The sequence below is a fragment of the Saccopteryx bilineata genome, chromosome 2, assembly GCF_036850765.1.
Source record: "Saccopteryx bilineata isolate mSacBil1 chromosome 2, mSacBil1_pri_phased_curated, whole genome shotgun sequence".
NCBI lineage: Eukaryota > Metazoa > Chordata > Mammalia > Chiroptera > Emballonuridae > Saccopteryx > Saccopteryx bilineata.
In genome coordinates, this window is record NC_089491.1 from 129,043,454 (window position 1) to 129,057,175 (window position 13,722).

Here is a 13,722-nt window from a genome sequence, read left to right on the forward strand (position 1 = left end):
TTGTAATCAGAAATGAGAACATTTCCTCTTTTGACAGTTCAATGAACAACTAAAGTGTCGCAACAACGAGTTGATGCTTCTCAACTCTCTCCTGTTCTCTCTCTCTCACTCTCGCTAAAAAGAAAAAAAAAAATTGGACAGAGCTCGGCTAAGATTTCTTCTCTTCCACGTGGCAATGATTGTGAACACTAAATGAGAGTCAGCTGGTCTGGACGTATCTGTATGAGGAGGGCTGGAAAATAGAGCTGGGCTGGGAGTGTTGACTAGAATGCCTATACATGACTTCATCAGTGTAGCAGCCTCAGGGTAACTGGACTTCTTACAATGTGGATTGGGGCTTTCATAGTGAATGCTACAGTGAGCAAAGAGGAAATGCATGGCTTTTAATGATCTAACCTTGAACTTTATATAGTATAATTATAGTCATACTCTTAGTCACAAATTCACCCAGATTATTAGCTTATCCTCTCTGGATGGATATAGGGTCAGAAAATATGCAACCATATTTTTGAACCATTAAGCATTTCAAGTGAAAAGTTGAAGGCACTAGGAATGTTTAATCTGGAGAAAAAAAGACAGAAGTTCTGATGACTGACTTCAACTCTAAAGGATCATCAATAAAATTAAGATATAATCTACTTTATCCAAGAAAATTGATAACAGGACTAATAAGTGAAAATATAGAGATAAGTATTTTAGATTAAAATAAGTAAGATAATTTTTCTGATGGCTAAATATCACCATTAACATAATAAATGGCCCTGAAAGGCAGTGAACTATTCATGTACAGAAAGACGCCATATATTTATATAATATATATACTATAGATATGATACCTACATTGCGTAAGATGTTATACTAAATAGACCTCAAGATATTTAAATGTATTGAAAGAGATCAGCCTATTCTTTCATGATATGAAGAGAAGAAGAGATATTTGGAGTAAGAACAATGTAATTTGTAATATGACAAAACACTCATCTACTTTCCATATTATTTTTATGCTGTAACACTTTAAATTTATTAGTGCTCTAATTCAAACCCATTTTGATGTGGGAAGTGCCTACAGCCTCAGTTCTGCTGCATATTAAAATCACTGCAGAAAATTTAAAAACAGACAGTAATTCTCTAGTTCTACCCCAGAAATTCTGGTTTATTTAATCTGAATGGTGCTAGACATATTTTTAAAGCACTCCAGGTTATTTTACTGCACAGCTGAGGTTGAGACCCGGTGGTTATACCACAGGAGATGCCCTGGCTCTCTGGCATCAGTGTGGGGAACTGGCACAGTTAAGCAAGTCTCCTGGCAAGTCTAGGAAAACAGGTAGTCGTAACTTTAAAGCAACACTATGCACTGAGAACCAGAAGAAAATTAAAATAATATTTTTTTCATCCTGGCTGGATAGCTTGGTTGGTTAGAGCATCATCTCAAAGCACAGAGGTTGCCGGCTCAATCCCTGGTCAGGGCATATACGGGAGCAGCTCAATGTTCCTGTCTCTCTCTCTCTCTCTCTCCCCTCCTTCCTTTCTTGCTAAAATCAGTAAAATAAACTTTAAAAAATAGTAATATTTTTCATTAAGCCAATAACTAGGTCTACATAATAGTGCATGTAGTGTCTATAGAAAGTTTACCTTACCTTTTCAGAGCAGTTAAAGAAAGACTGTACATTTGTAGCTCACACATGATCTGCATATAGAGAGTAAGTAGGTCCTTGTTTAATATAGATTTTGAAGGACAGATCTGTTCCTAGTAATTCTAGATAGATGTAACCAAATTGAGAATAGAAACCATATCATAGTTATTTTAGGGACTCCAGTGCCTAGCACTTTGCCTTATATAGTAAGACTTCAATAGATTTATCGAGTTGAACAGCTAGATCAATAGAAACTTGATAATATATTTTAAAAACATGTAATAAGGTCCTGGCCATTTGGCTCAGTGGTAGAGTACTGGCCCGGCATGTGTATGTCCTGGGTTCAATTCCCTGAAAGGGCACACAGGAGAAGCGACCATCTGCTTCTCCACCCTTCCTCCTCTTACTTCTCTCTCTCTCTCTTCTCCTTCATCCTTCCTACAACCATGGTTCCATTGGAATGAGTTGGTCCCAGGGGTGCTGAAGATGGCTCTATGGCCTCTGCCTCAGGTGCTAAAAAATGACTCCAGTTGCAACCAGAGTAAGGGCCCCAGATGGGCAGAGCATCGCCCCCTGGTGGGTTTGCCAGGTGAATCCCAGTCCCAGCACATGCAGAAGTCTGTCTCTGCCTCCCCTCCTTTCACTAAAATAAAAAAAATAAATTAAAAAACATTTTTTTAAAAAGCATGTAATAAGATGTCACTTTATACAGAGTCTGTAAGAGAACAGTTTTAAAACTTTGTTGGAAACAAATGTATACTGTAAACTGTTTTTATGTGAATTTTAGCAACATTTTTATATCAATTCCAATTTTATCTCATATATTTTCTGAAACCATGGTTTATGTTTAAATGAAAGAATTTTAAAAACCTAAAAATTCAGTGAGAACAAAGCTATGATTTCTAATATATTTTCAATTATGTTTCCTATGTATAATTCAATATGAAATCCTTTCAGGATGCAAGTGAAGGATAAAATTAATTTACCATTGAAAAATTAGCTGAAAATATAAAATCTCTGCAAATTCTGAGTTGAGAAATAGAATCACTTTCCTTTATTTGAAAGCCTTTAATTTCTATCTATATTTCTGAAGTGAATCATTTACTCCAAGCATCAGAATCAAGTTCAACCAAAATATCTCAGAGTTCATTCACTGTAAGTCATTATGTGATATTCTAACACTTAAAAACAGGGATCTCCATAAGCCCTAGCCAGATATCTTGGTTGGTGGGAGCATGGGAGCATCGTCTGGAAGCACACAGGTTGCTGGTTCGATCCTTGGTCAGGGCACACACAGGAACAGTTTGGTGCTCTTGTTTCTTCTCTCTCCCTTACTCTCTCTTAAAAAGAAACAAACAATGCGATCTTCCAAAAACAATATCTGACAGCCTAAAATTTTCTCATAACTTTAAACAGAAATTCTTTCATACCGTGATCCATGCGAAACTGGTAGACTGCTGTGCCAATTTCATCTTGAAGATCACTGCACCTGACAAGTTCCACGCCAATTTTATTTTTCAGTTTTGAAAAAAAAAAACAAAAAAACTTTTATACAAACTACTTTAAACTATTTCTACTTTTGCAAGTTGCTTATTTTTTCTTTTTAACGTGTCTTAGTAACTAAAGGCATTTATGCTTAGTCCTCACATTAACAGTATAAGACACAAAAAGCAAAACTGAAAAAGCAGAAGGAAATACGATCCATCAGAAAAACTACATGGAAAATGTATCTTTAAATTTCTAAACAGAGTGTACTTAGCACTGGCTGTTACTTCCCTGAAGGCGGGTACTGTAGCCTTATTCATTACTAGATTCCCAGCAGTTAGCATAGGACTTACCCTAAAGTAGGAATTTATTTTTTTTTAAAAATAAAGCTTCCCTTTTAGTAAATACAAATTGTACTTTTTGGCAGGAAGAATTATTACTGTTATTTTTAAGACAGAATTAATTCTTGACATACATTTTTCTGAAAGCAAGTATATACGTCAATATGTTTATTTTTATATTATGAGATTTTATTTCTCTATTTTTATAATACCTTTTACTCACTATCAACGTTAACTTTAAATTGTGGAATTTAAATGGATTAACTAGCTACTGCAAAATGTTACCACATCCACAGTGATGTTAGCCTAAGAAAATGTATTCCCAATTCTCTTTATTCCTTTCAAGCTCATTATTATTATTTTTTTTGAAGGCGTACACTTCAAATCCATACAGAAAGTGTTGAAAATAACCTCCCTCTGGTCCGGTTCATATAAGCTGCAACAGTTCTAGTCACTTCTTACATGGAAAAATAAAAGAATTAAATCTTAATTCTGAGAGTGGACTTAGGTTTCATTTCATTATCTGTTTTACAGTTTGATACCCTCACTGTCTCTCTCCTCTCCTAGGAAACCTTACTTTTCCCTCTGACTTGTGTTTTCAATGATCACTTCCTCTTCTGGTTTTCTATTTCTGTCCCTGCAATATTTTATAAGAATAGGATGAATTAAGAAAGTGAACTCTCAACTAACTAAGCTTAGTTGGAGCTCCATGACAGCCCCATGAAGTACAGACAGAAAGTTTCACAGTGACTTAGTAGTATATTGAAGATTCAGTAGTTTGCAAAGTTAAGATTGGAAAACAGATTTTGTCTGATGGTAAGCCGCCATACCAAACCATCTCTCCATTGGTGGCAGATATGTTTGAGGCTAGTCAATTCTCTAAGGAATTTTGGGGTAGCTTAATGTTATTGCAAAGGTGTTCAAAGATGATAGATTTGACCTAAGTAATATTGCTTTGGACCAGGGACTTTTGAGAGGAGTCAGTTTTTGTTACCAAGTAGAAGATGAAGTTTGGGCTTGAGAGCCATGATTATTAGAGAACCTGGAGCTGGTCTACAGTTTAGTTGTCGTCCTTCTCATGTCTGTTGCACTCTCCTTCCCACAACATCACAAAGTGCATAAGAGAGAGAAATCTTCAACTCAGAAGTAGATTTTTCTCTCTGTGAGAAACCTAGTAGCCCTATGCCAAGATTATTATACACTGGTATCTCACCTACACAGACTCAATTCTACTTTCAAATAAAACATATTTTTAATATTTTAATATATATTGACTTTCCAGAATATAAGTACAATAAGAAAAATAAGATATTTTTTTTTTCTGGAACTTTATTATGACTTGTTCACCATTTTAGAAAACCATAACATAGATCAAAATTATTCATGGAATTACGATATTTTTGATCTCAAAACAAAACCCCTGTATACATTTGCATTGCTTAGTTTTTGTTAGGATTCTGTTTAATTAGTATATACATCTAATTATTTTAAGTTTTCTAGTATACTTGTGCCTGAATATTTTCCTATGGAAATGTAAATCACTTTATCATTTACTTTTTAATTGTCTTTTACAAATGGGCATTATGCAGATTTATAAATGACATTTGTAGATGAGATATACTTCCTGTGAATTCAATTTCAGGATACTTGTCATGAAAATGAATTTGATCTAAAAGGGATGAGAATTTCTAATGATTCATACTCTCTGCAATGTGGAAACTTTTCTTCTGAAACAGAGAAAAATATTTACAAGATGAACAAAAGCAGCTTGATTACTACTCAAGAACTCAGAAATATCTACAGTAATCCCAGATTCTCATTTCTTCCTTCTGATTCTAGGGGTGTATAGGTAGCATGATGGTCTTTGAATCAATCTCTTTATCCAAGAGCATTCTCTATATAACACTTGATATATTTCTATGCATTTATTTACAGATGAATTTAAAATAGCCATTATTCAGAAGACATGTTCCTTAAGTATAAAGTTTCTTCATGGACAATTCCATGTAGACTAAATACTTCATTAGTGTAAAGCCAGCAGGCAGGGCCAGGGCCACCACTATCAAAGCAGCCTTCTAGCCTATGCAGGTTTGCATTGGATTCGGACAGTCGGTAAAGAAGCAACGGAGCCACAAACTGGTGGGCCATAGTCTTTAATCCTAGCTTGCACCCGGCAGGCAAATAAAAACACACACTGGGCTCCAAAACCTAATCACATTCAGTGCTCACAAAACACTGACTTATCCGAGTTTCCTAGAATCAAAGGTTTCTAGCTCACCAACCTATTCTCCTCAGTTCCCTATCTCCTTCCTTATCCCAGATACAAACTCTACACACACTGGCATCTCACTGAGCACTCCACCATCTTGGCTGCTTGTTGGGCAGATAAAATGTATTATGCTCACTTTGTTAAAGAGGCCATCGCCCAGGTGATATTAATGTCTGTTGGGGATCGTTGTAGCCTGGGGCTTGGTTTTGGGATTAAGCCTTTCCTACCCTTTTTGGTGTGAGGTGGTACAATCCAATCATGCCTCAGAGAAGTGACTTTGTATTAGGACTTCCCTATTATGTATATTGGATTAAGGGTTTGGATTTCTACACTATAAAATGGGGACGAAGCGGGAACTTGGGCGCTTGGTTCCTGAGGTTAGCATGAGAGAGCAGAGAGAATAGAGCCAGCAGCGGGAGGAGGCCACGTGGAGGAGGCCACGTGGAGTAGGCCAGGAGAAGCAGCCAAGATGGCGGAGTGCTGAGTGAGATGCCAGTTTGTGCAGTTTGTGCAGAGAGAAAATGGGGAACTGAGGAGAATAAGGCTGGTGAGCTAGAAACCTTTGATTCTAGGAAACTCGGATAAGTCAGTGGCTTTGTGAGCACTGAGTGTGACTGGGTATTGGAGCCCAGTGTGTATTTTTACTTGCCCGCCGGGTGCAAGCTAGGATTAAAGGCTATGGCCCACCAGTTTTTGGCTCCATGGTTTTTTTACCGACTGTCCGAATCCAATGCGAACCTGCATGTGCCAGGCTGCTCTGATGGTGGCCCTGGCCTTGCCTTCTGGCTTTACATTGCTTTTCCTGGTGTTGGGCAGATAAAATGTATTATGCTCACTTTGTTAAAGATGCCATCGCCCAGGTGATATTAATGTGTGTTGGGGGCAGGTAGGATCATTGTAGCCTGGGGCTTGGTTTTGGGATTAAGCCTCTCCCAGCCTTTTTGATGTAGGGCGGTACAATCCTATCATGCCTCAGAGGGTGACTTTGTATTAGAGACTTCCCTATTTTGTATATTGGATTAGAGGTTGTGGGGCTACACTATAAAATGGGGATGGAACAAGAGCTTGGACTCTTGGTTCCTGAGATTATCATTAGAAGAGAGCAAAGGAGAGCAGAGAAAGGCCACGTGGAGGAGGCCAGGAGAAGCAGCCAAGATGGTGGAGTGCTGAGTGAGATGCCAGTTTGTGTAGAGTTTGTATCTGGGATAAGGAAGGAGATGGGGAACTGAGGAGAATAAGGCTGGTGAGCTAGAAACCTTTGATTCTAGGAAACTCAGATAAGTCAGTGGCTTTGTGAGCACTGAATGTGACTGGGGTTTGGAGCCCAGTGTGTATTTTTTGCTTGCCCGCCGAGTGCAAGCTAGGATTAAAGACTATGGCCCACCAGTTTTTGGCTCTGCTGTTTCTTTACCGACTGTCCGAATCCAATGCAAACCTGCATGTGAATGGCCCCGATGGCGGCTTCTGGCTTTACACTGGCCTCCTCCACGTGGCCTCCTCCCGCTGCTGGCTCTACTCTCTCTGCTCTCTCATGCTAACCTCAGGAACCAAGAGCATAAGCTCCCACTCCGCCCCCATTTTATAGTGTAGCTTCACAACCTCTAATCCAATATACAAATAGGGAAGTCTCTATACAAAGTCACTTATCTGAGGCATGATTGGATTGTACCACCCCACATCAAAAAAGGGTAGGAAAGGCTTAATCCCAAAACCAAGCTCCAGGCTACAACGATCCTGCCTGCCCCCAACACACATTAATATCACCTGGGCACCTCCACGTGGGCAGTATTATCTTTTACAAAGTGAGCATAATATATTTTATCTGCCCAACAATTAGGGATTTATACAAATCAGTAGCAACTACATTTTTATGATTTAATTATGTTTGTAATTCATCCACAGAACATTCTGATGAAGCATTTCACATAAAGAGCCCTAAAGTTGAGGTGTTGCAACTGTATAAGATGAAATGGCTGATTGTTAACTGATGTGTCCATTTCTAATTTAAAACCTTTCTACACTGAGATACCAAGAAGTGAGAGAGAAGGAGAAGGTGAAAACAGCAAAGGGCAATGTGTTTTTTCTTTTTTTCTCCATCCCTTTGTCCCTCTTTTCTTTCATCCTTCTTTTTTATTCTTTCATTTTTTAATTTTCTTCCTTCCTTCATTTCTTTCTTCTTTCCTTCCTTCTGATAGGGGGAACTCAAGAGTTAACATTTTAGCTTTAGTTATACTAGCTACTAGTTATGGTTAATAGGCTTACTGATTAATGCATGCAAAAAGCTTTGTTCCAGGAACTGGAACACATGACCAGGCCTTTGTGCCCCAGGGGTCTGCAAGCAATCAAGATGGTATCTAAGTCTTTGTGCTCCAAGAACAGAACACCCTGCTGACCATGACTCAGATAAAGAATTACTAGCAATGCTGAAAATCTCTGGAATGTAATTTTTATCTAATTAATTTTTTTCTTGAACCAAACCCTTTACCTACCCTTTTCTTCCCTTTATAAAAGGGGCAGCCTCAGATGAGATGTTAACATGGTGTTTAGGTTACATAACCTGCCATCTTTTCAGATCACTGCCCATCTGAATAAAGCGTCCACAAAGATTCAATTCTCATCTCTACTTACTGGCTGGGTAGTGACAGGCAACATGAATGCCAACTTTTCCAGTTTCACTTTCTTTCTTTTTTCCTTCCTTTCTTTCTCTTTTCCCTAATTCTAATCATTTGACTATAGAAAATTAAAAATAAAATAAGGTCTACAAATGTCACCCTGAAGTCTAAAGAGATCTAGATGTAAGCATAAATCTATATAAGTCTTTTGATTAAAAGTAAAGAGTCAACAGCTCTGTTGAACTTAGTATTTAATTAAGGTTAAAAATGAAAACTAGAATAACAGGACCTGGCTGGTTGGCTCAGCAGTAGAGCATTGGCCTGGCATATGGATGTCCCAGGTTTGATTCCAAATCAGGGCAAACAGGAGAAGTGACCATGTGTGCTGGGCAGATAAAATATATTATGCTCACTTTGTTAAAGATGACACTGCCCACATGGAAGCCTGTTGCCCAGGTGATATTAATGTGTGTTGGGGGCGGGCAGGATCCTTGTAGCCTGGGGCTTGGTTTTAGGACTAAGCCTTTCCCACTCTTTTTGATGTGGGGTGGTACAATCCCATCATGCCTCAGATAAGTGACTTTGTATTAGAGATGTCCCTATTTTGTATATTAGATTAAAGGTTTTGATTTCTGCACTATAAAGTGGGGCAGACCCGGAGCTTGCTTTCTCAGTACCTGAGATTAGCATTAGAGTAGAGAGCAGGTTGGAGAACACAGTAAGGCCACGTGGAGGAGAGGAGAGGCAGCCAAGATGGTGGAGTGCTGAAAGAGAAGCCAGTTAGTGCAGAGTTTGTGTAGAGAGAAGGAGATGGAGAAGGAGATGGGGAACAAAGGAGAATGAGGCTAGTGAGCTAGAAACCTTTGATTCTAGGAAATTCGGGTAAGTCAGTAGCTTTGTGAGCACTGAATGAGTGGGTTTTGGAGCCCAGTGTGTGTTTTTACTTGCCCACCAGGTGCAACCTAGTATTAAAGCTAATGGACCACCAGTTCATGGCTCTATTGTTTCATTACTGTCTGTTCGAATCTAATGCAAACCTGCATGGGCCAGGAGGCTGTGATGGTGGCCATGGCTACTGGCTTTACATTGTGCTTCTCCACTCCTCCCTCTCTCTGTTCTCTCTTTCTATCTCTCTTCCCTACCTACAGCCATGGTTCTGTTGGAGGAAATTAGCTCCTGGTGCTGAAGATGGCTTTGTGGCCTCGGGTGCCTACCAGATAGATCCTGGTCAGGAGGGCATTTTGGAGCCTGTCTCTCTGCCTCCCTGCTTCTTATGTAAGAAAAAAATTTAAACAACAACAACCAAAAAAACTAGAGGCACATTAGCAGACATTGGAAAAATGAATAATTTAGAGAAAGATATCAAATGTATTTTGTTGTTTATATTTCTCTAAAATTTTTATTTAAATTATGCTTACATTTAAATGTGGTGCTCATTTGTAATTATGCATAGATTGGTTTTTATGTTATCTCTAAAATTGAAAAGAAAATTGGAAAATTGTCTACACCATCAATCATACTTATAAGTAGTCCAGCCTTTAAGACCAAGGCTATAAGGAGTGTTTAATTACTGGTGGACACAGGCCACAATTCCAGGAAAAAAACAAACATCAATATTAATTGTACGCTCTGGAAAATTGTAACTATTCCTTGGAATAATGAAATGCTAAGGTTCTTCCTGGTTTTACTAATTATGCCCTTTTATTTGCCTAAAATCAAAATTGAGATGTGCTCCCTTAAGCCATACCATTCAAAGAATTCTAATTACTTTAATATTTCTATAAAATCTTGCTCAAAACAACTAATGTTTGGGGTCTTCTTGTACTTTTTCCAATTCTGATGTCTTCTAGAAAATTTACAAATATTAGAACTCCAAATGTGCCTAATTTAAGTACTCTCTTATCTTGACTTCAGTACATTATTTTTTAAATTTTACTTAGCATATTAATAAATTGGATAAAAAAGAACTCATTTTTTAACTTGACATTAACATTACTGTCAAATTGGACCATATGTACTAGGAAATGAGTCCTGGGCCCTATATCTTAGAGAGTTCTCTCTTTCTGATTTGAATAATTGAATACAAACTATTCTTATTAAAGTTACAGACCCTGTCAAGTTGCTTGATTTTAGGGAGGGTGGGAATTCAGAATGTCATTGAAAGACACAGAAGTGGTCAGAAATAAAGAAAGGGAAACAAATTCACGTCATTGCAACATCTGTGTTGTTCAGGTGTCCACACTTCAGGGTATGGCTTTAGTTTGTTCTTTGGGACACTATAAGCAGCCTCGTTTAAAGTGATGACATAAATCCTGCTTTCAATCCAACTAAAGTTTCACTACAGGAAATAAAACATTTTTCAACAATCATTTTTTCAAATATACTTGTTAAATTTTAATGTTTTAAAACTAAAAGAAAAAATAAGTCTGTTGAAGGGAATATTAACAATTGATTTATGTTTATTCTTTGATCACAGGACTCCCTAAAAATGACAGAAACCGATAAAGCAGCTTTAGACTATATACATATATTTAAAAGGTTGAATAAAGTGAATAAACATCAACTTTACAAAAGACTAAAAGAAAAAATTGTTTAGTTTCAACGCCTTTGAAATGGATGGTTGATGTTCAAGGACAAGATCACTGTGAAACAGTCCAGACATTCAGTCATTAAACAACTTCAAAATCTTGATTGGCCTCCATAATTTAAACATTTTAATTATACACATTTTGTTTTTATTGTCAAATTTTAAATGAGTTTTTCACAGATTTAATACATGACAGAGGATAAAGTGGGTTAAAGAATAAGCCCATACTTTAATATATTAAATCAGTTTGTCAATTGTTTTTCACACTGGAGGCCACCAGTACTCACCAATTTGTGTTTGTGGTTTCTGAATCCTCTCTTTTCTTTATTACTCCTTATTACATTGAGGTACAAAAACCTCACTTCACGTCTCAGACCCGCCTTCGCCCCAGCTCTGCAATCATTTTTGCCTTTCTACACGTATAAAAATAAGGGAGTGCTTTCCCATGTAAATTATATGCAGGAAATGAGAGCTTCCTTGCTGAGTGTTAAAGTATAACAGTCAAGTGCTTCAGCACTTGTTTATTTATTAATAGCCATTTAACGAGGATGAATTGTAAAAATATTAATGCTTCCCACTAATTGAGATCCTACTATATTAATAAAGACACTGTATTCCGATAATCTACTGCATACTTTACTCATGGTTTACAAAGGTTGTATAATTGAAACCTCACCAATGCTTTGCAAACTGAATGTTGTGATCACAGGTAAGAAAAATTAGGCTTATAGAGGTTAAGTTATTTGCTCAGGACACAAAAGAAGTTTTAGAGAATGTTTACAGCATTATCCAAAGGAAGGGACAAATAAAATGTAAGAAAGGGTTACTGCTTTCTAGATTTACCATTACCTAAAAAATGCCACAGGTAGTGCTGCTTTAGTTAGGTTAAATAACCTCTTGACTTTTTTATACTTCTGGATAGCACTTGTATCATTTGTATTCTCATAATCACACTATAATCTAATTAGAACTGAGTAAAATTGAGAATTTGTTTCAATATCCTTTATGTTACAATTTTATTTATACACTTTCACTATTTTCTTTTTTTTCCACTATTTTCTTAAGAGGGTCTTTAGATGGATGCACCTATTATCTTTGTAAACCCTGGATTCTACTTGTATATAATTATTAATCAAGGGTCATGTTTCTTTAGGCTTCCATTTTTTCTACTGGTAAATTATGCTATTTACTAAATATCATTTTGCTAATTTGGTCAAAGAACTTACAATTAAAATTCATCTTCCTCCAAAATCCTAGCCATAACTCTTTTGGAAATATACCTATTTGTTATTTAATTAGTCATGAACTGAAATAATAAATACGTATAATCAGAGTCATTATTAAAGTTTAGTTTGTGTAATACAAAGGTAAAAGACATAGCCAGGTCTACTGAAAAGGTGGAGGGTGGTCGTGTTGTTCAATTAGGAGTCAGAAGTGAGGCTGCTGGTGGAAATAAGGTGTCCCGAGAAACACAGTAAGGCACAAGCTCCATCGTTGTGGAAAGAGGTGCTTTGTGGGCTCTGGATTGTAACAACAAATAATAGTTGGGGAACTCAAAGGAGGCATTCTCCTGCTTATTTGCCTACATTACAATGTACCCACCAATACCACAATCTAATTACCTCAGATTTAACAGTACAACACCCACCTAAATTTCTGAAGTAGCGTGAAACATTTTAGTCCAAGCAAGTGAATTATGAAACATAAGTATGGCTTTCTGTTCCTCCTCTGATATAAAAAATCAATTGCCGCCATGGACGCAAACTGAAAACAAAGTTAACACAGGAGTGCCATCTAGTGGCTATATCTATAACCACGAAAACAGGCTGTCCATTTCCCACACGCTTTTCTTAAAAGAAAACAATGAAAATAAATTAGGGAGCATCTGCTGTACATCAAAGGAAAGTTCTAGCCAATATCTGGCAATCAAGAAAAGAAGTTGAAACCTAGAGACAGAGGTGATAGTTACCATTGCTTCCTCTCTCCCCCCATAGGAAAACCTACTATCCAGCTGAGAGGCAGTGAAGGAGGATGAGGCCTGCTGTGTCTCAAAAAGATTTGCAGGCCCTGCCCGGTTGGCTCAGTGGTAGAGCGTCAGCCTGGCGTGCAGAAGTCCCAGGTTCGATTCCTGGCCAGGGAACACAGGAGAAGCACCCATCTGCTTCTCCACTCCTCCCCCTCTCCTTCCTCTCTGTCTCTCTCTTCCCCTCCCGCAGCTGAGGCTCCATTGGAGCAAAGTTGGCCCGGGTGCTGAGGATGGCTCTGTGGCCTCTGCCTCAGGCGCTAGAATGGCTCTGGTTGCAACAGAGCGACGCCCCAGATGGGCAGAGCATTGCTCCCTGGTGGGCATGCCGGGTGGATCCTGGTCAGGCGCATGCGGGATTCTGTCTAACTGCCTCCTCGTTTCCAGCTTCAGAAAAATACAAAAAAAAAAAAAAAAAAAAGATTTGCACAGGCTCTGGCTGGTTGGCTCAGTGGATAGTGTGTCCACCTGGCATGAGAATGTCCGGGTTTTATCCCTGGTCAGGAAACACATGAGAAGCAACCATCTGCTTTTCTTCCCCTCTCTCTCCTCCTTCTCTCTCCCCTCTGGCAGCCAGTGGTTCAAATGGCTCCAGCGTCAGGCCTCTGCACTGAGGATAGTCACTGGGTTGATTGGAGCATCAGCCCCAGACAGGGGTTGCCTGGTGGATCCTGTCCAGGCACATGCAGGAGTCTGTCTCTCTGTCTTCCTTCCTTGCATTTAAAAAAAAAAAAGGAAAGAAAAGATTTGCACATACTGAGCCTAGCAGCA

At 38.2% G+C, this 13,722-nt stretch overlaps 1 long non-coding RNA gene across 1 annotated transcript; it reads right to left on the bottom strand.

The window, feature by feature from the left end:
- Window positions 1-2,778: 2,778 nt before the first annotated feature.
- Window positions 2,779-11,313, bottom strand: LOC136322951 (uncharacterized). Its single transcript, XR_010728891.1, has 3 exons — window positions 11,216-11,313; window positions 3,065-3,123; window positions 2,779-2,974 (listed from the first exon to the last, which is right to left on the bottom strand). It is a non-coding gene; the product is annotated as an uncharacterized lncRNA (long non-coding RNA).
- Window positions 11,314-13,722: the final 2,409 nt, after the last annotated feature.